The sequence below is a fragment of the Papio anubis genome, chromosome 2, assembly GCF_008728515.1.
Source record: "Papio anubis isolate 15944 chromosome 2, Panubis1.0, whole genome shotgun sequence".
Lineage (NCBI taxonomy): Eukaryota > Metazoa > Chordata > Mammalia > Primates > Cercopithecidae > Papio > Papio anubis.
In genome coordinates this window covers 49,325,467-49,349,188 of record NC_044977.1, presented here as the reverse complement: position 1 = coordinate 49,349,188, position 23,722 = coordinate 49,325,467, and the positions used below count along the sequence as shown (strand labels likewise).

At 40.2% G+C, this 23,722-nt stretch overlaps 1 protein-coding gene across 12 annotated transcripts in view; it reads left to right on the top strand.

Annotated features, from left to right (window-relative positions):
* The window catches only part of TMCC1 (transmembrane and coiled-coil domain family 1), a 254,433-nt gene that overhangs the window by 11,518 nt on the left and 219,193 nt on the right, over positions 1–23,722 (top strand). For 7 of the 12 annotated variants that reach the window (XM_031663096.1, XM_031663098.1, XM_031663093.1 and 4 more), the window contains one exon: positions 4,890–5,140. The exons of 2 other annotated variants lie outside the window; for them this stretch is intronic. The gene's annotated coding sequence lies outside the window, so the exon portion shown is untranslated. Of the gene's footprint in view, positions 1–4,886; positions 5,141–11,961; positions 12,059–23,722 lie in introns of all 12 variants that reach the window. 3 more of the 12 variants (XM_021922683.2, XM_031663094.1, XM_031663102.1) reach the window with 2 other exon arrangements.

The following is a 23,722-nucleotide window of genomic DNA, read 5'->3' as shown; positions in this document are numbered from 1 at the left end:
TGAGCCACTATGCCTGGCCTGCTGTAGCTTATTTGTAAATGACTTTTGGGTTCCATTGAGACAGTGAAAAAAATAGATAAATTATATATTGACCACCATTTTTTTTATCTCAAAAAAAATTTCTCTGTAGGCAAGCCCTTCAAAGTGTTTGAAAACCACTGTTTGTGTAGTAGAATACTAAGCTGGAAACAAGGAGATTTTAGTTTTAATTTTATTTCTTCAAAAGACTCTGTTATCAGACAAATAGATTGTACTTGAGAGCTTCATTTTATAAAGAAATAATATTGACTGATTTATAGGAAAGTGTAATGGGAACTGAGTTCTAATAATCAGGGTACTTTGAAGTTTGTGGAAGACAAGCATGTTGGAAGATACGTATAAATTCTTTTTTTATTTTATTTTGTAGAAATAGGTTCGCACTGGCCGGGCGCGGTGGCTCAAGCCTGTAATCCCAGCACTTTGGGAGGCGGAGGCAGGCGGGATCCGCGAAGATCCAGGAGATGAGACCATCCTGGCTAACACAGTGAAACCCGTCTCTACTAAAAAATACAAAAACTAGCTGGGCCGAGGTGTGAGCCTGTAGTCCCAGCTTCTCGGGAAGGCTGAGGCAGGAGAATGCGTGAACCGGGCCGAGGCTTGCAGTGAGCCGAGATCGGCCACTTGCACTCCAGCCTGGGCGACAGAGCAAGACTCCGCCTCAAAAAAAAAAAAAGAAATAGGTTCGCACTATGTTGCCTAGGCTAATCTCCTATTCCTGGGCTCAAGCGATCCTCTTGTCTCACCCTCCCAAAGTACTGGGATTACAGGTGTAAGCCACCACGCCCAGCCTGAAAATTCTTGATACCGTTTTTTTCTTTAATAATGTAAATGATTCTGCTCATACTATTATAAAAGTCTTTGTCCAGTATGCATCTATAGTTTGTTTATTCATATATATTACCTTTTTTTGGTGCTCTTTGTTCTTTTGTATAGGTCTAGGTTTCTGTGTGGTATGATTTTCCTTCTGATTGAAGGATTTCTGATGTTTCTTGTAGTGTACATTTGCTGATAATGAATCCTTTTAGTATTTGGTTATCTGAAGACTCTGTTTTTAGTTTTAGAAACTATTTTCAAAGGATATGTAATTACTGTTGACGTTTTCTTTATGATGCTGTTTCACCATCTTCTGGCCTGCATTGTTTCCAATGAGAAATCTGCTTTCATTGGGTTTATTTTTTCTGTATTTAATGTGTGGTTGTTTCCTTCTGGCTGCTTTTATTTTTCTTTCAAAAAATATATTTTTTCTTTCTCTAATTTTTTTTTTTATTTCTAAAATAAAATAAAATAGAAGTGAGGTTTCACCATGTTGTTTCACCATATTGGTGAAACCATGTTGGCCAGGCTCATCTTGAACTCCTGGCCTCAAGTGATTGATCCCTCTTGGCTTCCCAAAGTGTTGGGATTACAAGTGTGAGCCACCGCTCCGAGCCCAAAAAATATATTTTTTAATATGGTAAAATACATATAATTAAAAATTTACCATTTTAACCATTTTTTGTTTCTTTGTGTTTGAGATAGGGTCTTGCTGTGTCACCCAGGCTGGAGCGCAATGGTGTGAACATGGATTATTGCAGCCTTGACCTCCTAGGTTCAAGTGATCCTTCCACCTCAGCCTCCTGAATAGCTGGGACCACAGATGCAATTTCCTGGCAAAAATTTCCTGGCAAATTTTTACAATTTTTTGTAGAAATGGGGCCTCACCATGTTGCCCAGACTGATCTCAAACTCCTGGGCTCAAACAGTCCTCCCATGTTGGTCTCCCAAAGTGCTATGATTACAGGCATGAGCCAACACACCTGGCCCATTTTAACCTTATTGATTGATTGATTGATTGATTGTCTCACTTTGTCACCCAGGGTGGAGTGCAGTGGTGCGATCTCAGCTCACTGCAGCGTCCACCTCCCAGGTTCAAGCGATTCTCCTCAGCCTCCCAAGTAGCTGGGATTACAGGCGTGTGCCACCATGCCTGGCTAATTTTTTTTTTTTTTTTAAATTTTTAGTAGAGACAAGGTTTCACCATGTTGGCCAGGCTGGTCTCGAACTCCTGACCTCAGGTGATCCGCCCACCTTGGCCTCCCAAAGTGCTGGGATTACAGGCATAAGCCACCGCGCCTGGCTGATTTTAACAATTTTTAAGTGTGTTGTTCAGTAATGTTAAATACATTCATAATGTTGTACAACCATCACTATCATCCATCTCCATTACTCCTTTCATCTTGCAAACGGAAACTCTTTTAAACACTAACTCCCCAGACCCCCTCCCCCAACCTCTGGAAGCCACTATTCTACTGTCTTTGAATTTGACTACCCTAGTAACTCATATAAGTGGAATCATACAGTACTTGTCTTTTTGTGATTGTCTCCTGTCACTTAATATAATGTCCTGAAGGTTCATCCATGTCATAGTATTTTTCAGAATGTTCTTCCTTTTTAAGATTGCATAGTATTGTATTGTGTATGATGTACCACATTTTGCTTATCCATATATGACACTTGGGTTGGTTCCACTTTTTGGCTATCATGAGTAATGCTGCTGTGAACATGACTGTACAGATATCTCTTACAGACCCCCACTTTAAATCTTTTTTCTATAAACCCAGAAACGAAATTGCTGGATCATATGGTAATTCTATTTTTCATTTTTTTAGGTACTTCCATACTGTTTTCCCCAGTGGCTGTACCATTGTACATTTCTTTTTTTTTTTTTTTTTTTGGAGACGGGGTCTCGCTCTGTCCCCCGGGCTGGGGTCGGGTCCCCGGTCTCTGCAAGCTCCGCCTCCCGGGTTCACGCCATTCTTCTGCCTCAGCCTCCCGAGTAGCTGGGACTACAGGCGCCCGCCACCTCGCCCGGCTAGTTTTTTGTATTTTTTTAGTAGAGACGGGGTTTCACCGTGTTAGCCAGGATGGTCTCGATCTCCTGACCTCGTGATCCGCCCGTCTCGGCCTCCCAAAGTGCTGGGATTACAGGCTTGAGCCACCGCGCCCGGCCACCATTGTACATTTCTATCAACAGTGCACAAGGGTCCCACTTTCTCCATATCCTTGCCAGCACTTGTCATTTTCTGTTTTTTTTTTTTTAATCATAGCTATCCTAATGGGTGTGAGTGGTATCTGATTGTAGTTTTGATTTGCATTTCCCTAATGATTTATGATATTGAGCATCTTTTTATGTGTTTATCAGCCATTCATGTATCTCCTTTAGAGAAATATCCTTTGCCCAGTTTTATCAGGTTGTTTTTTGTTTTGAGTTTTAAGAGGTCTCTGTATATTCTGGATGATAGATGATCTGTAAATGTTTTCTCTCGTTCCATATTCCTCTGGCTCCTTTTAAGATTTTTCTTTATGTCTGGTTTCTAGGAATTTGATTTTGTTGTTCCCTGGTGGAATAAAACTTTCTTTGAGTTTTTTGCTCTTGTTGTTAAGCTTTTTGAGTTTATGAGTTTATACTTTTCATCAGTTTGGAACATTTTTGGCTATTATTTCTCCAAATATTCACACATCCCTCCTTGGATTCCAATCACATATATATTACTAGGTTTCTTGAAGTTGTCCCATACCTTACTGATGCTCTGCTGTTTTTCTTTGGTCTTATATTTTGGGTTTCATTTTGGATGGTTTTTATTGATGTGTCTTTACATTTACTCATCTTTCCTTCTTCTGTGTCTTGACTACTGCTAGTTCCATCCAATGTATTTCATTTTATATATTCTATAATTTGTGGTTTGATAGAAATGCAGTGATGTAGCAGGTATCAATACTGCCTTAATTTGTTGCCAAAATGTAACAGATTTCTTGTTCTTTATGTTAGCTAAAAAGGGTATACAAACCACCCTATATGTCATATTAACATTTATATCACTTTGTTTTCATGTTAACTTTTAGTTTCTCTGCCAAAACCTACATTTTTTTATATGATTATTCTACATTTTCTGCTGAGAGTGGACATCTGCATTAGTAGTTCTACAATATTTGTTTTATAAGTTGCCAGAATGGTTGCTCTGTTTGGCAGACTACAGACAAATCTTTATCTATGATTGGTTGTGTGATGTGACCATCATTTTGCTACAAAAAACTTGAAATAGATTTTAATATTTTCTTTACTATTATCAGAGAGAGAGCTGGATTACCTGCCGAAGTGTACTTTTGCTTACTGCTGTCATTGATAACTCAGTGGCAGCTGGGCGTGGTCACTGGTGTTACCTCCATGTGATCACTTTTTCTTCGCTAATGTTAATGTAAAAAATTTTAGGCTGAGTGCGGTGGCTCATGCCTGTAATCCCAGCCCTTTGGGAGGCCGAGGTGGGGGGATCATGAGGTCAGGAGATCAAGACCAGCCTGGCCAACATGGTGAATGAAACCTAGTCTCTACTAAAAATACAAAAATTAGCCTGGCATGGTGGTAAGCGCCTGTTATCCCAGCTACATGGGAGGGTGAGACAGGAGAATCACTTGAACCTGGGAGGTGGAGTTTGCAGTGAGCCAAGATTGCGCCATTGCACTCCAGCCTGGGCAACAAGAGCAAAACTCTGTCTCCAAAAAAAAAAATAAAAAAAAATTGCAGCCTGAGAACTGATATACTTCAGACCAGAAGTATTTCAGATTTTTTCAGATTTCATAATATTTGTGTTATACTTATCAGTTGAGCATCCCTAGTTGGAAAGTCTGAACTCTGAAATGCTCCAATGAGTGTTTCTTTTGAGCATCATGTTGGGACTCGAAAAGTTTTCAGATTTTGGGGCATTTTGGGTTTTGGCCTTTCAAAGTTGGGATGCTCAGCCTGTCATTGTTTGTCCGACAGTCATTTGCATTCAGTAGTTCTTTCTCCGTTTCTTGCTCTTCTGTCCCAGCAGGTATTAATCTCTGGAGAAGACACATCCACAGTTAGCACTTTCTTCAGATGCTGACGCTCGGTGAGCAGTTGCCCTTGGTCACAAGATTTAGAAGACACAGTGTCCATCCTCCCAGATTGGATCTGTTTTTCATATGGATCTTCTGTTTCTATGTCTTTTTTAAAAATAACTTTTTGGGAAACCTTTTGGATTACAACTGTTCATCCTCACCTATGCAAAGAAAGGGAAGCTATTGCTGGGATTTTGAGGAGGTATGTCTTTTTTTCTTCTACTGCAAAATGACATCACCCGGGCACTCAAAACAGTATAAAATAATTATACTTTCGTTTCTAGAACTCAGTTCTCATTCGTTTACTTGTTCCATCTTCCTTTCTCCCATTTTCTCTTTTTTCCTAGCAACTGTAACTCAACAAGAATTTTCTTAATGTATATAATGAAACAGCTCATTTCCTACATTCTTCCTGAATGTTATTAGGACACGGGATTAGACTTACAAGTAACAGGGAGCAGCTGGAATTTTTTTTAATTAAATTTTTTATTTTTATTTTTTATAATAGAGACAGCGTCTTGCTGTATTGCCCAGGCTGGTCTCAAACTCTGGGCTCAAGTGATTCCCTCACCCTAGCTTCCCAAAGTGCTGGGATTATAGGTGTGAGCCACTGTGCCCAGCTGTAGCTTGCATTCTTATTTCTCAAATTGAAATTGTGACTTGGGTGAACTGAATTTGTTCTCATTCTGCATAGACACTGGATGGTTTAGGAAAGCTTAGTACCCTTAGCATAACATTTTGGCTATATGATTTCATAGTCTGGTTCAGTTTCATTGGCAAGAGGAGGTGTGATATTGTAGAGTTTTGAACTAAAAATTGAGACTTCAGTCCCAGGTTTGACATTATTACTTCTATGCTTTGAGAGTTGAAGTATGTTTATTTTCTCACCTTTAAAACGGGCTTATCATTACTTGCTTTACACAGCTCATGGGGTTATTGAGAATCAGATGAGAAAAGTTGAAAGATTTTTATCAATGTCAAGGATTGTTATGGCATTGTAGATAGTTATAGGTATATCTGTTGTTTTCACTTAAAGACTCAATTTTTCTTTCTGAAAAAAAATTTTTTTTTTTGAGACAACGTCTTGCTCTTTTGCCCAGACTGAAGTGCAAGGTTGCAGTCATAGCTCACAGCAATCTCACATTCCTGGGCACAAACAGTCCCTCACATCAGTGTCTCAAGTAGCTGGGACTGCAGGCGTATGCCACTGTGATCAGCTAATATTTTTATTTTTTGTAGAGATGGGGGTCTCACTGTGTTTCCCATGCTGGTCTCGAACTCTTGGGCTCAAGTGATCCTTCCACCTCGGCCTCCCAAAATGCAGGGATTACAGGCATGAGCCACCATGCCTGGCCTGAAATAAATAAATAATGCATAAATGCCATTTTTAAGTTTGTGATGACAAATTCTAAAGAGAAAAGTAAAAGGAAAGCAGGAATAGAGTGTATTGAGGGGAAGGGGTTGAGTGTTCACAGATGGCTTCACACAGAAGGTGACATTTGAGTAAGGGCTTGAAAGAGGTGAAGGAGTGAGCCATGCATATGTATGAGAAGAGCATTCTAGGCATAGTGAATCACAGCGTACATGTCCTGAGACAGAAGCTTGCCTGAGGAATGGTGAGGTGGGTCCTTATTTTGTGGTGCTTTATGGAAGTGCTTTTCAAACTTCAATGTGCACTTGAATTACCTTGGGGGTTCCTATTAAAATTTAGACTCTAATTTTGTAGGTCTGGAGTAGGGCCTATTTCTAACAAGCTCCCAGGTGCTGCTACTGCTGGTGGTCTTTGTAGGCCTTTAGTGTTTACACTTAGCAAAATAGGAAGTCTTTGGAGTATTTGGCCAGGGTGACATGATCTGATTTATATTTTGACATTTTCATTTCTCTGGCTGCTGAGTAGATAGTGGTAGATTGGGCAAGGACAAAAGCAGAAATACTAGTTTGGAGCCTATTACTGTAATCAAGGTGAGAGAAAATGTGGTTTGTGCTAGAGAGTAGCAGTGACTGGTTACACGTGATCTAATTCTGGATATATTTTTCAAGTAGAGTTAGCAGGTTTTGCTGATAGATGGGATATGTGCTGTGAAAGAAAGGAAAGAGTTAAGATTTTTGTATTGAGTTTCTGGAAGGATGCAGTTGTCATTTATTGAAATGGAGAAGACAAAGAGGAACAAGTTTACAGAAGTAACAGAAGCTCAGTTTTAGACATAAATTAAAGATGCCTATTAAGACTTAGAGATGTTAGCCAGGCGCATGGCTCACGCCTGTAATCCCAGTGCTTTGGGAGGCGGGCAGATCACCTGAGGTCAGGAGTTCAAGACCAGCCTGGCCAATGTGGTGAAACCCCCATCTCTACTAAAAAAAAAAAAAAGTACAAAAATTACCTGGACATGGTGGCAGGCGCCTGTGATCCCAGCTACTTGGGAGGCTGAGGCAGGAGAATCACTTGAACCTGGGAGGTGGAGGTTGCAGTGAGCCGAGATTGTGCCATGGCACTCCAGCCTGGGCTAAAAGAGCGAAACTCTGGCTCAGAAAAAAAAAAAAAAAAAAAAAGGCTGGGCGTGGTGGCCCACGCCTGTAATCCCAGCACTTTGGGAAGCCAAGGCGGGCGGATCATGAGATCAGGAGATCAAGACCACCCTGGCTAACACAGTGAAATCCCATCTCAATTAAAAATACAAAAAATTAGCTGGGCGTGGTGGCACACCTGTAGTATTCCCAGCTACTCGGGAGGCTGAGGCAGGAGAATCGCTTGAACCTGGGAGGTGGAGGTTGCAATGAGCCGAGATTGCACCACTGCACTTCAGCCTGGGTCACAGAGTGAGACTGTCTCAAAAAAACCCAAAAAACAAAAAAAACACTTAGAGATGTTGAGTAAACAGTTGGGTTTATGAATCTGGAATTCAAGAGAGAAGGATCTGCTGGACATATACCTCTGGGTATTGTTAAAATAGATTATATTTAAATCCAGAAAGCTGGATGAGATCTCCAATTAGGTGAGTAGAGATGGAAGTAAGAAGCAGTTGAAGAACTTAATTTCCAGAGTTTAGAGGTCGGGAAGATGAGAAGGAAACATCAAAGAAGATTTAGTAGCAGTAGCCGGAGAGGTAAAATGAAAACTAGGTTAGAGGGTATCCTGGATTCTAATGAGGAAAGTGTTTCAAGGAATAGGGAGTGATCAACTGTGTCAAATACTACAATTGAGATGAGGGCTGAGAATTAACTATTTAACAATGTGGCAGTTATTGGTAACCTTGATAAAGAGTAGTTTTAATGGAGCAGTTGGAGGTTAAAGTCTGATTGGAGATGTTGTCTTTCCAAAGCAAAACATTTCCTAAACCCTGGTGAGACTGAGTACTCAGATAAAAATCTGTAACTCTGGGTAGATGTTCTTGGCAGGAGAAGATTTAAGATATTTAAGTAGTATTATTAACAACTGTCTTGATTAATTATTCATTTGAAGTAATATTGGAAAATTTACTTTGAGGAGATCTTCAGGGTTTATTTATTTATTTTTTTTGAGACGGAGTCTCGCTCTGTTGCCCAGGCTGGAGTGCAGTGGCGTGATCTCGGCTCACTGCAAGCTCCGCCTCCCAGGTTCATGCCGTTCTCCTGCCTCAGCCTCCCGAGTAGCTGGGACTACAGGCACCTGCCACCATGCTCGACTAATTTTTTTTTGTATTTTTGGTAGAGACAGGGTTTCACTGTGTTAGCCAGGATAGTCTCGATCTCCTGACCTCGTGATCCGTCCACCTCGGCCTCTCAAAGTGCTGGGATTACAGGTGGGAGCCACAGCACCCGGCTCTTCAGGGTTTTTTTTTTTTTTTTTTGAAATTTTATTTATTTATTTTTCTGTAGAGATGAGGTCTCCATATGTTGCCCAGGCTGGTCTCAAACTCTTGGCTTCAAGCAATCCTCCTGCCTCAGCCTTCTAAAATACTGAGATTATAGGCATGAGCTACTGAACCTGGCTCCTTAATTTTTGATTCATGCCTTCAGGATTTTAAAATTGTCCTTAGCAATTATTATGAAAAAGAAAAAATGTAAGGATTGGCTAGGAGATAATTGGCTGTCAGCTACTCTTCTTTCTTAGGTTATAGGGCTGAAAGACACTTTAAATATAGTCTTTGTTCAAATATAGTTTTTGTTCTGTCAGTGGGGCTTGTGAGGACCTCTTCACACTTCTATTTATTCTTTTTTTTTTTTTTTTTTGAGCCAGGCATTAAACCTGGGTTCAAATCATTAGTGCTTACTTAAATCATTGTAAAGCAGTTAGCAGGTTGTGTTCAACATAGCAATTATCAAAAGAATGAATGTATGACTTTAAGGACCAATGATATTTTAAACTTTTTTTTGTTTTTTTGATATGGAGTCTCACTCTTGTCCCCCCGGCTGGAGTGCAATGGTGTGATCTCGGCTCACCACAATCCCTCCTCCTGGGTTCAAGCGATTCTCCTGCCTCAGCCTCCCGAGTAGCTGGGATTACAGGCATGTGCCATCACACCCGGCTAATTTTTTGTATTTTTAATAGAGACAGGGTTTCTCCATGTTGGTCAGGCTGGTTTTGAACTCCCAACCTCAGATGATCCGCCTGCCCCGGCCTCCCAGAGTGTTGGGATCACAGGTGTGAGCCATGGCACCAGCCCTATTTATTCGTCTTTAGTAAAAGTATTCAGTCTGTGTAGCATACTCAGCCAGATGAGCTTCTGTAAATAACCAAAGTGGATGGGTGTGGTTAGATGTAACTTATTCTTGGCTTATGGAAGACGTCTTTTTCTTCATTTATTTATGTAAAAAAATATTTATTGAGTACTTTCATATTTGTTGGCCCTGTTGTAGGTCTTGGAGATACAGTGGATGAAAGTTTCTACCCTAATGGAGTTTATGTTTTAGTGGAAATGAAGTAACAGATTGGGGCCAAGACTTGTTAGTGGTCTCACACTGGTATAGGTAATCTTTTTTTGTGTGTGTTTGTGGTTTTTTTTTTTTTTTTTGAGACGGAGTCCTGCTCTGTCCCCCAGGCTGACGTGCATTGGCAAGATCTTGGCTCATTGCAACCTCTGCCTCCAGGGTTCAAGCAATTCTCCTGCCTTAGCCTCCCGAGTAGCTGGATTGGCAGGCCGCCACTCCCACCCAGGCTATTTTTTTAATGTGATTTTTAGGGGCAGAGATGGGTTTCACTCATGTTAGCCAGGCTGGTCTTGAACTCCCTGACCTCAGCAATTCCCGGGCCCCTCAGCCTCCCCACAGCGCTGGGATTACAGATGTGAGCCACCCATCTGGCCAATTTTTTTTTTTGGGCCTACAGTGGAGGCCCCATGAGTGCCTGCCCTGTAATCCCAGCACTTTTGGGAGGGCCGGGAGGACGGCTTTGGATCACTTCAGGTCAGAGATCAGACCATCCTGGCTAACACGGTGAAACCCTTGCCTCTACTAAAAAATACAAAAACTAAGCCGGGCGGAAGGGCGGGCTTCTGTAGTCCCAGCCACTCGGGAGGCTGGGAGGCAGGAGAATGGCGTGAACCCGGGAGGCGAGTTTGTGTGAGTTCGGGAGATCCGGCCACTTCCGGCACTCCAGCCCTGGTGATGAGCCAGACTCCGGCCTCAAAAAACAAAAAACCAGCCGGGCGTGGTGGTGGGCGTTTCAGAAGTCCTGAAGCTACTCGGGAGGCTGGAGGCCTGAGAATGCTGGGAAGCCCGGAGGCTTGAGCTTGCAGCAGATCCGCCACTGCACCAGCCCTGCTAATGAGGGAGACTCCATCTCAAAAAAAAAAAAGCAGTGGAATCTTACCATTGTTTGTGCTAGATGTGAACTTACTTCGGGTCAAGTGATCCACCTACCTTAGATCCTGAGTAGCTGCGACTACAGATGTGCCACTGTGCCTGCTTCTAGTATTGGTCATCTTAATGCAGTATGGGCCTATGGAAAACTCAAAGAAGGTTGTTATGAGCTGATTTTCCTTTCCAACAACTTAAAACAGTACTCAAATATTGTGGAGAGTAAGGAAAACAGAGTTAAGCAATTATCTGACAGACTTTGATTATGAAGAGAAAGCTTCAAATATATGAAATTTATTTTCTACTTTTATTTTATTTTATTTTATTTTTTTAGAGGTAGGGTCTTGCTCTGTTGCTCAGCTGGAGTGCAGTGGTGCAATTATAGCTCACTGCAACTTCAAACTGCTGGGCTCAAGCGATCCTCCCACCTCACCCTCCCAAGTAGCTAGGACTACGGTATGTGCCACCATACCCAGCTAATTTTTGTATTTTTTGTAGAGATGGGGTCTTGCTATGTTGCCCAGGCTGGTCTTGAACTCCTAGTCTTACGCAGTCCTTCCACCTCAGCCTTGCAAAGTGTTGGGATTATGGACATGAGCCACTGCACCTACCTGTACACTTTATTTATTTTGTTTTTTGTAGAGATAGGGTGTTACTGTGTTGACAATGCTGGTCTTGAACTCCTGGGCTCAAGCAGTCCTCCCACCTCAGCCTCTCAAAGTGCTGGGATTACAGGTGTGAGCCCCTGTGCTCAGTTCTAGCCTCTATTTTTGAGATTCTTAGATGCTGTAAGTGGCAGCTTGTGGAATTGATTCCATAGTAAATTGAGTCAGAAGACATTTGAGAATCTATTATAGGCAAGGCATTATGCCAGGTGCTGGTAGGCAAACAATAATTTTTAGGTACTTTGTAGAAATAATAGCTTTGAGCCACTTTGAGAATTCTCTTGTGTGTAATATGAGTCTAAAAGAAGTTTTTAACATTTTTATTTCAAACTCATTTTGAATAGGAATATACAGATGTTGAAACCACAGAAATGAAAGTCTCACTTTAATCCCTGATTCCTGATTCTTACTTCTCCTTAGTAACAAGCATTTTTACCTCTTTTTGTGTCTCCTTCCAGATACTTTATGTACATATGTGTGTATATATGTACATACATATTTATATTACCTTTAAAAAACTCAAATAGAGGTCTACTGTTCAAACAGTTCTATATCTTGCTTTTTTTTTTCTCATCAAATATAGTTTGAGCATCCCAAATTTGAAAATTCAAAATCTGAAATCTTTTGGGTACCAACATAACACTCAAAGAAATGCTGCTTGGATTTGGGATGCTTGCCTGGTATGTATAATCCAAATATTTCAAAATGTGAAAAAATCTGAAATCCAAAACACTTCTGGTTCCTAGCGTTTTGGACCGGGGATTAATCCTGTGCTACTTATAGCATATGTAATTAAAACACAGTATTTTTAAACTTACTTTTTATTATTATTATTTTTTAGAGACATGGTGTCACTCTGTGACCTATGCTGGAGTATAGTGGTGCGTGTGATCATAGCTAACTGCAGCCTCGACCTCCTGGGCTCAAGGGATCCTCTCGCCTTAGCCTCCTGAGTAGCTGGGACTACAGGCGTGTACCACCATGCCTGGGTAATTTAAAAACATTTTCATAGAGACAGGGTCTTGCTATGTTGCCCGGGTTGATCTCAAACTCCTGGCCTTAAGCAATCCTCCCATTTCCGCCTCCCAAAGTGCCTGTATTATGGGTATGAGTCACCACACCTGGCCAACTTGTGTCAGTTTTTTTTTTTTTTTCAGCTGCATAGTGTTACTGTGGTTTTTTTCTTTTGGGTTTTCCATATGCCCACACTGTGTTAAGACAACCAGTGTTAGTCTTGAGACCACTAACTAGTCTTGTTGCCAATCTGCTGTGTAATTTCCACTAGAATTAAAGCTCCATTAATTTCCAAGGATAGGCTGGGTGCGGTGGCTCATGCCTGTTATTCCAGCACTTTGGGAGGCCGAGGTGGACGGATCACCTGAGATCAGGAGTTTGAGACCAACCTGGCCAACATGGCGAAACCCCATCTCTACTAAAAATACAAAAATTAGTTGAGTGTGATGGTGGGCACCTGTAATCCCAGCTGCTCGGGAGGCTTGAACCCGGAAAGTGGAGATTGCCGTGAGCCGAGATTGTGCCACTGCACTCCTACCTGGGCAACAGAGCAAGACTCCGGATTTCAAAAAAAAAAAAATTCCATGCATTGACAAAATATATATCATTAGGATACACTCAGTTGTAAATAATGGAAATAATAATTTAAAAAGCCCCAGGAAATCTAACAGTGACTTAAGCTGTAAAAATATTTAATTGTCTTATATAAACAGAAGCAAGGAGATAGGTAATTCAGCACTAGTTTGGTAGCTCAGCAATATTTAGGACCCACATTTTTTCCCCTCACCTTTGTTTTCCTCATTATGTTGGCTTTTCAGCTTCCCTGTCACCTTGTGGTTGTATCATGGCTGCCTCAGCTCCAAGCAGCATAACCAACTGCATTCAAAAACAGGATATGGAGGGCAAAACATTTTTTTACTGGGAAGGTGCTGTCATTTTATGTGGGAAGAAAAACAATTCCCAGAAGTCTCCTAAACAGTGCTTTGTGAACTTTAGTGTACATATTACTTGGGGAGCTTGTTAAAATACTATTCATATTGCCTATTTGTGGGATCTACTTCCAGAGATTCTGAAATCCATAGGTTTGGAGTAGGGCCTGAGAATTTGTGTATCTATTAAGCTGCCATGTAATGCTGGTGCTGTGGGGTCGGCAGACTGTGCTGTTGAATGCACTTTCCTGTGTAATGTCTCCTTACATTTCACTGGGAGTTATATTGCTGCCCCTTACTCCAAGTGTCTCTGGGAAAGAGAATATGATAGCCATATTGCCTGAAACCAATCATTACTATCTTGAACAAAATGTGAATTCTGGTTAATGGAGAAGAAGGGAGAAATGGCTGTTGGATTAACAACTGTGGCTAGCACTTTTGATGTTACAAATAATGCTGCAGTGAATACTGGTGCTCAGAAGAAAAGATAGATGTAATTAAATTTTTAACAGATATTTTTGAAATTTTCTCTAAAGACCTTAGTTGGAATTATTTTACAGTCAGCCGTCTATGAGAGTGCTTGTTTCTCCATTATCTTTACAAATTAGATGTGTTGTCAAACATTTTGGTCTTTGCCAATCTGATAGGTAAAAAAAAATGGTATCATATCATAGATTCATTTGCGTTACTCTCATGCATGAGGTTGAAGAACTTTTCATCTATATGAAAATCATGTTATCTTTTTTTGTGAACTGGCTGTCCGTGTTAGACTTTGATTCTTTTTTCATTGATTACGCATTTTTTTCTTTTTCCTTTTTAAAAATTTTAATTCCTGTTTAACAACATCCTAATGTTTTTTTTTTCTTATGAATTTGTAGGAGCCGTTTATGTAATGGAATTAGCTTATTGTAATATGTGTTGCAAATTTATTTTCCCAGTTTGTTAGTCATTTGACTTGGTTTGCTTATTTTGAGCTTACAATTTACAGATTGTAAATTCTGTTGCTAAGTTGTATGAATCGAGATCTTGAATAATGGGATAAACATGCTTACCAAAAAATTTATAAATGATACTAAAACTGGGAGGTTTATCTAGTATGTTGCATCAAAGAAAATCAAGATGATTTAAGTACGTATGAGGTATGAAAGTGTCAAGGTGGGTGTAATAGAAATGTAAGATCCTATTCTTTTTTTTTTTTTTTTTTTTTTGGGATGGTGTCTTGCTTTGTTGCCTAGGCCCAGGCTAGAGTGCAGTGGCCATGATCTCTGCTCACTGCAACCTCCACCTCCTGGGTTCAAGCAATTCTTCTGCCTCAGCCTCCCAAGTAGCTGGGATTACCGGCATATGCTGCCACAACTGGCTAATTTTTGCATTTTTAGTAGAGATGGGTTTTCACTGTGTTGGCCAGGCTGGTCTCGAACTCCCGACCTCAGGCTCTCCACCTGCTTCGGCCTTCCAAAGTGCTGGGATTAGGGATGTGAGCCACCGCACCCAAGCAAGATCCTAATCTTAAACAGAAATTATCTGGCTCAAAAGTTTTGTTTTCATTTGACAAGTCCCATAATCTAAGGTAAGTTGTATGATTTGGCTGTTAAAAAAAAGCTAACATTGGTGAATACTTACAGATGTATAATGCTAGATTAAAAGAAGTAATAGTCCTTTTGTTCTTGGACTGTCAGATTATATCTATGTTGTATCCATTCTTGGATGTTACGTTTTAATAGAACACGGATAATCTAAATTTTCTAGATGAATGAGACCAGAATAGTGACAGCTTTAGCCACCATAACTTTTTTTTTTGAGATGGAGTCTCACTCTATCGCCCTCCCCCTGGAGTGCCGTGGCACAATCTGGGCTCACTGCAACCTCTGCCTCCTGGGTTCACGCCATTCTTCTGCCTCAGCCTCCTGAGTAGCTGGGACTACAGGCGCCCGCCACCACGCCTGGCTAATTTTTTGTATTTTTAGTGGAGACTGGATTTCACCATGTTAGCCAGGATGGTCTCGATCTCCTGACCTCATGATCCGCCTGCCTTTGCCTCCCACAGTTCTGGGATTACTGGCATGAGCCACCATGCCTAGCCTCATTAGCTGCCAAATCTAATGAAAAACAATTGAAGAATTAGGATTTTGCCACTGAAGATAATACTTGGAAATGTAACTATCCAAATATATTGAGTTGTAAGATTTTCTGATTTCTAGTGACCTCTTTGCTCATTGCTGATAGTGGTACTGAAGAGAAAGTAATGTCTTGATGACTTTAGTTTCTTATTAACTGGAGGAGGAAAAAAAAGAAATATTTGTCAGTCAGCAAGAGTATAATGCTAAAAAAGGCAGTTCTTAAAAAAAAAGTGTAAAATAGACAAGTAGAATACTAGATAAGTACATGTGATTTCTCTTTATTTTTATTATTTGAGAGAATTTTTCAAGACTAGTCTTTAAAGAACATATTTTGAGGATGCCGTCTTCAAGAATTGTTAAAGTTTATAATTTTACACTACATGATAAAAAGTAAAGGTTGCTGTAATGTAGAAGTTGGCAGGGATTTGTGTGTTAAAACTAGCTTTAGTTCCTAACTCTGCTACTTGCTGTGTATAGTGGGACATTTATGAGATTTAATTGTCTCTTCTGCTGTTGAGAACAGTATCTGCCTCTCAGAGTTTTGTACACTGCAAATAATTTATGCTGAGCTTAATGCCTGGCATATAGATGGCATAAAATTAATGCCAGTTATTTTTAGTAGCAACTATTCTTGACAGCATTTCTTACATTTTTGGGTTTTCTATTTGTACATGTGCAGCAAGGTAAGTTGGGAGGTTCTATCAACAAATCCATTTGTATCATCAAGCTTTACAAATATATCCCAAGAATTACTACCTATGGGGGTTTTTCCATACCATACCTAATTCACCAATTCTTCAGTTCTCTGATGCTGAGTGTTCAACACTTCCATTCAATTCTGACACTATCTACCTGGAGTTAGTGTCAGATCTCAAGTTAAAGGGCTCAGTTCTAAAAGACTGCCGCTACTTGGGACGCTAGTCACAAGTCTTGGGCCACCCACACTTCTGTCTGGCTTGGCTGCAAATTCAGGGGTTCCCACGACCCCTTCATCAGGTTCGTTAATTCACTGGAAAGACTCATAGAACTCAGGAAAACACTTTACTTATGTTTACCAGTTTATTATAAAGGGTACAACTCAGGAACAGTGAAATGATATAAATACATAGGGCAAGCTATTGGGGAGGGGTGTGAGGCTTTCGTGTCCTCTCTGGGCACAACACCCTCCCAGCACCTCTATGTATTCACTACCAGGGAATCTTTCCAAATCCCATCATTTAGTCAGTCCCCAGTTCCTCTCTCTTCCCCAAGGGTGAGGAGTGGAGGACTAAAAGTTCTAATACTCTAATCACTTGGTTGGTTCCCCTGGCAACCAGTCCTATCCTGAAGCTATCTAGAGGCCCACCAAGAGTCACCTAATTAGCATAAACTCAGGTGTAGTTGAAAGGAACACATTATGAATAACAAAAAGCACTTCTGTTACTGAGGAAAACCTGAGGGTTTTAGGAGCTCTGCCAGGAATCAAGGACAAAAACCAATTATGTATGTTTCTTATACCACACTACTATACATAAAACTAGATTTTGTTTTTAGAACAGAGGGCTGGGTTTCAGAATATCAGTATTGAATTCTTTAGGTCATTGATATATTTCTTTCTGTAGCCATAGTGTCACCAATTTGATTGTTGGTAATGTCAGTAACATTTGTTTTGGCCGGGCGCGGTGGCTCAAGCCTGTCATCCCAGCACTTCGGGAGGCTGAGATGGGCGAATCACGAGGTCAGGAGATTGAGACCATCCTGGCTAACACAGTGAAACCCCGTCTCTACTAAAAAAATACAAAAAACTAGCTGGGCGAGGTGGCGGGCGCCTGTAGTCCCAGCTACTCGGTAGGCTGAGGCAGGAGAATGGTGTGAACCGCGGAGGTGGAGCTTGCAGTGAGCTGAGATCCGGCCACTGCACTCCAGCCTGGGCGACAGAGCGAGACTCCGTCTCAAAAAAAAAAAAAAAAAATTTGTTTTGAGATCCTTTGATGAAAGGTTCCATTGGAACAGCTAGGCTGGGCGCGGTAGCTCACGCCTGTAATCCTAGCACTTTGGGAGGCCAAGGTGGGTGGATCACTTGAGGTCAGGAGTCCAAGGACCAGCCTGACCAACGTGGTGAAACCCCGTCGCTCCTAAAAATACAAAAATTAGCTGGGCATGATGGTGTGTGCCTGTGATCCCAGCTCCTTGGGAGACTAAGGCAGGAGAATCGCTTGAACCCAGGAGGTGGAGGTTGCAGTGAACCAAGATTGTGCCACTGCACTCCAGCTTGGGCGACAGAGCAAGACTCCATCTCAAAAAAAAAAGAAAAAAGAAAAGAAACAGCTAAATGCCGTATTCCTGAGGAGGCTTTATCAGATTCCAGTATTGTTTCTTTTTTTGCTTAGACATTTGTCCTCAGATGGCTCTGCATGTGATGTGACAAAAACAGATAATTTTTTTCTGACAGGAATAATGCTCATTTTTTCTAAACTGTTGGGTCATGAAATTTGGGTAGAAATGCCTTTTGGTGGCCTTAATCTCTTTATTGGTAAACAATAGCATGCGAATTTTCATAGCCAGAAAAGGAAGAGTAAATTGTTTGGAATTCCAAATTCTTTCCTGCTTGTATGGTTTTTACCCCCCTCTGCCTGCCTATTTTAATGTATTTGTTAGAGATACGGGCGTTGCCTTCTCATAACACAGGGATTTCCTTAGAATGTGAACCTTAAATTAATATTTTAAATGTTTTAGAACATCTGTGGGAAGTATCTTGATGTACAAGAATGGGTGCTCATCTAACATAGTGCTTAGCAGAGTTCTTGGCATGTATTAGGCACACAATAAATATGTTACCTTTCTAGAAGTTAGAAGCCTCTGTTCTAGTGTTTATATGCCACCAACTATCTGTGTGACCTGGAGTCTCATCTGTCATCTTTAGAATCACTTCTCTTTTAGCTCTGATTCAGTGACTCAGTTTATTCTGGTCTTATTTTTTAAAAACTTATTTCTACTATGGCCTTAAAGTCAGTTTCTTGAAAATAAGCCAATGCAGTCACCGGATAGGATGAACTAGGAAGTGTTGTGAAATAAGCCGTCTTCTGTGGCTTCAGTTATTTGCTTGGCTACATGTTCTTTCTTTACGCTGGTAGAGTTATGTTAGATTTTCTACCCACACCAGGTTGGGACTAGATTATTTATTTAGAGATAGATTTAAACCTATGACTGAATTAGTATTTATTGAATACTAATGGTATTGTTAAGGGATTTAGATTTGATATGGCACTTCAAGAAACCAGTGTGGAAAGAGGAAAACCGCAAAACTAGCTATTGAAGGCCATATGGTTTGTATTATGGAAATATAAAGAAGGAAGAGAATAGGTGACTGCTGAAGCGATTACAGAAGGATTTCATCTGTGTTCTCTGTTTGGAGTGTTGAAGAAGAAGGCTGTTGTTGCAAGTATGAAAAATAACATGAATGAAAGCATGGAGATACATGAATCGTATATTTGTGTTTCTATGTTTGTGAGACTAGCCCCACCCATTTGTTGACCTTTTAGAGACAAGCTTAGTTTTGAGTAAGGTCAGTTTAAGATAATTTAAGATAATTCTACCTCTCAAAGTCCACAAAGGAAATGAAGAAGTTTTTTTTTTTTGTTTTTTTTTTACTCATAGGATGAATTGGACAAGGATGAGACTTGTGTAGGTGAGGACAGTTGGAAGGATTATGATGTTGTAATCTTGGAGTTAGGTGAAACAGGTATCAAAAAATAACTTTTCCTGTCCTATAGTGAGAATAAACATTTATAAAAATATTGTTGATAAAGGATGGTCTCCTAAGACATTTGTTTTTCAAAAGTGTTTCAAGTTTCAAACAGGAACTTTAAAAAATCAGTAGCATGTGACAAACCATTATTTTGTGATAATTTGCCTGTTTTTAGTGAATAAAACCGGTATATACATTTTGTATCTTTATAGTAAATAATGCCAAATGTATTGAATTTCTTACCTTCCCTGGATCTATGAGCCAAGATTTCTGTCTGTAGCAAATAGCGAAAATATAAAATATGGTCAGGAGTGGTGGCTCACGCCTGTAATGTCAGCACTTTGGGAGGCCAAGGCGGGCAGATCACCTGAGGTTAGGAGTTCGAGACCAGCCTGACCAACATGGAGAAACACTGTCTCTTCTAAAAATAAAAAATTAGCTGGGCGTGGTGGCGCATGCCTGTAATTGTAGCTACTCGGGAGGCTGAGGCAGGAGAATTGCTTAAACCTGGGAGGCAGAGGTTGCAGCGAGCTAAGATCGTGCCGGTGCACTCCAGCCTGGGCAACAAGAGCAAAACTCTGTCTCAAAAAAAAAAAATATATATATATATGTATGTATGTATGTATATAGCTGTGGGTCTTTATATACCATTAGGAAACAAATGAGAGATGAAGTCTCTAAAGCATAATGTGTATTTGTTTCATAATCGTAAGTTTAGAAATTGGTAGGATAAACGTCAGATTAGGTGTCAGGGCATCCAGAATAGTGGGTGTATTCCATTTTGATCTGCATATCTTATTCTGTTGTTGATTAAGAGCAGTGAGAGTCCATAAACTATGGTATATGATAGCTGTGATCTCTGATATAAGCTTCATGCAGGTGACACTCAAATCTGCACATTCAGCTTGCACTTCTCTACTGCCTGCTGGACATCTGCATTTTGAGGTCCTGCTGGTTCCTGAAACCTAGTATGTCTTCTACCACATTCATTGGCATTTTGCAGTGATATTTTTGCATTCCCATAAACCTATACCTCCTCTAGTTTTACTTATCTTTATTTAATGGCTCATCCTTCATTTAGCCAACCAGTCTACAAAACTTGGGATTATCTTTAATTTCTTTCTTTTTTAATTCTGAAATGTGTCTTCCCCATTGAGCCTTAAGAGTGTTCATCTATTCACTCATTCACTCATTTATTCTGACATTTATTAAGCATCTATTATGTGCCAGGCATTGTACAAGAAATTAGGGATATAGTGGTAAATAAGACAATTTTCTGCTCTTACAGACCTTATAGTTCAAGCTTTCATCATTTTCTCCCTATCCTCTTTGGGCTATTTTGATAGCCATCCATATTTTTTCTGGTTATAAACATAATACATCCTTATTTTAAGAAGTGCAAGGATGGCCAGGAGTGGTGGCTCATGCCTGTAATCCCAGCACTTTGGGAGTCTGAGGCAGGCGGGTCACTTGAGCCCAGGAGTTTGAGACCAGCCTGGGCAACATGGCAAAACCCTGTCTCTATTAAAAAAAAAAAAAAATGATGTGGTGTCATGTACCTGTACTCCCAGTGGGAGCTGAGGTGGCAAGATCTCTTGAGCCTGGGAGGTGGAGGTTGCAGTGAGCCCGGATTGCGCCTTGCCCCACTACGGGGGGGGGAAAAATGAATGATGAGAAGCCTGAGCCTTCTGGAGCAAATCTTAATTGGGAGTGTAAGAGGCTAGTCTGACTTCATGACCCTCCAGATTAAGATAGATGCTCTTCCTCTGGGCTTCCTCAGCACCCCAGGTTTCCCATCATGGCTCTTACCACTTTGTGGTGTTTCCCTACCTAGACCAAAGTCTCCTGTATCTTTTGTGTTTGTTGGGTCCAATACAGTGCCTGGACACCTAGTAGGCATTTCAAAGTTTGCCAAATGGATATATGACTGTATTAATGTCTTTGGTTGCCAAACATATTCTTTAAAACCATTCACCTCTGTTTGCCTTTACTTTTTATTTACCAAATAACCTTTTGTCCTTAAATCAGTTTACCAAGAGAATTTTACTACAGAAAAAAAAGAAGGTACTGACCATAATCTAATTGACATTTAAAATTCTTTTTTGTATTTTTTTGTTTTGTGAGACAGCATCTGACTCCCATCACCCAGTTTGGAGTGCAGGACGTGATCTCAGCTCTTTGCAGCCTTGATTTCCTCGGCTTGGATAATTCTCCTACAGGCTGATTTTTTGTATTTTCACTAGAAATGGGGTCTTGCCATGTGGCCCAGCCTGGTCTCGAACTTGGTTCAAGTGATCTGGCTGCCTCAGCCTCCCAGAGTGCTGGGATTATAGGTGTGAGCCACCGTGCCTAGCCAGTAGTTATAATTCTTATAAATTTATTAAAAGACTGATGCTGTGGAACAGATGGGTATGAGAATTTGGATAATATAAACTATTTTTTTCCTGAGTGCAATTTTCACTTTAGATAAGTTACTGTCTAGTTTCTCATTGGGCATAGGTGTAAGTGTGGTGTGGTGAATAGAAGGCTAGATTCAACTTTGATTTGACTCTGCCACTTGTTAAGCTTTGAGATTTTAGGCAAGTCTCTTAGGATTATTGACTGCTCAGACCTAGTCCAGCTTTAAAATTTTGTCGCTGAAATAAGAGCCATACTTCGTATCAATCTGTTGAGGCCTATGTGGGCTCCCAACCTCGCTATAGACCTGTGTATGTGTGAAAAAAAGGGAAAATATAGTAAAAAGTATAGTGCCTTAGAACTCTTTTACAAAACTGCACAAGGATGCAAGAGGTGGTAGCACTGTGATCGTTTTTAGAGAGAGCATGAACCTGATAACTTCTTTTGCATTCTTTGCATTGTTTCATAACTAGTTCTAGATAAAATAATTTTCTTTTTTGAGAACAAGGACATGGCATTTGGGGCATGTTGGGGATGGAGAGGATGTTGATTTGGTTCTTACATTTTCTAGCCTTATCTGGATGCCTTTTTTTTTTTTTTTTTTTTTAGATAAGAGTCTGTCGCCCAGGGTGGAATACAGTGGTGTGATCTCGGCTCACTGCAACCTCCACCTCCGGGATTCAAGCGCTTCTCCTGCCTCAGCCTCCTAAGTAGCTGAGATTACAGGCGCACGCCACCATGCCCAGCTAATTTTTGTATTTTTAGTAGAGATGGGGTTTCACCATGTTGATCAGGCTGGTCTCGAACTCCTGACCTCAGGTGATCCGCCTGCCTCGGCCTCCCAAAGTGCTGGGATTATAGGCTGAGGCACTGTGCCTGGCCTCTCTGGGTGACTTATTGAGTGAGGATTGGTTCTGTTCTTTTTCCCCTTATTCTTTTATTCTGCCCTTTTCCCCTTTTTCTTTTCACCTTCTCAGTAGAATCTCAGGATTCAATCTCTGTGAGGCATGAAGTTTAGATTATAGAACAGAGTTGGGAGACTTGTTTTTCTTTTGATTTTTGAGTTACCAAAGCAAACTGCTTTACTTCTCCATGCTGGGTTATTTTTACTAAAAGAAAACAAAATCTTATTCATACATCACATGCTTTGGGATAATAAGGTAATTTGTTGGAACACTTAAAAAATTCATTATTTAAAATTAAGGTGTAATTTCCAGATCTTTTGATCCACAGTTGAAAGATGTATATATAGATTAATGGATTTTTACATATGCATACAACAGTGTATGGGTACAGTATAACCATGAATAAAGTAAAGGTATAGGACATTTTTATCCGCCTAGTAATTTAATTCCCTGTGTCCCCTTCCAGTCAGTATCTTCTTTTTGAACACTTTGAGTGCTTTATTATTCATATGGAGAAGACAGTGAAAACAAATCTTGACATCTTTTAGGTTTCACCAGAATTGAATCTTAAATTCTTTGATAATAATGTCTTAGCTGTAGAGAATAAGGCCTTTAGACTTTTAGAAATGGATATGGCAAAATTGTATTAAAATGCTTTCCTAATAAAATCCTAATCCAAGGTGCGGAGGCACTAGATTTACATTGATAAAGTGACACTGTTGTTTACCAGCGTGTGTATATTTTTCTGCATAGACTTTTCTGAAAGTTTTTGGGTTGTGAGAAAGTTGATTTATTTGGAAAGTTGTATGTAAGTAAGAAAATGGAACTTGTTTGGTCAGATGAGTGATGAGCTTGTTTCAGGTCTTTGAATTCTATTTTTCCTCCTATCTGTGCTATGTGCGACCCTGTGGATGAGGCCTAACCTCATTTGTTTCCATCTAATGTTTATTCAGGACCTCTTTTAAAATCTGAAACACTGTGCGTGAATCTTTTCAAAGTTCTGTGGTGCTATTTTAGCTCATCCCTTACTTTAGCTATTTATTATGTGTCTTGTTTCCTAATTTGTATATACACCTTTTATTTTAGCAGTTTCGGATTTACAGAAATACTGCAGATAGTACAGAGTACCTATATGCCATGCACCCATTTCTCCTATTAAGATTTTGCTTTACAGCTTTTCTGAGATATATTTTACATACCTTAAACTTCATTTTTCTTAGTGTGCATTTCAGTGGTTTTTAGTGTATTCACA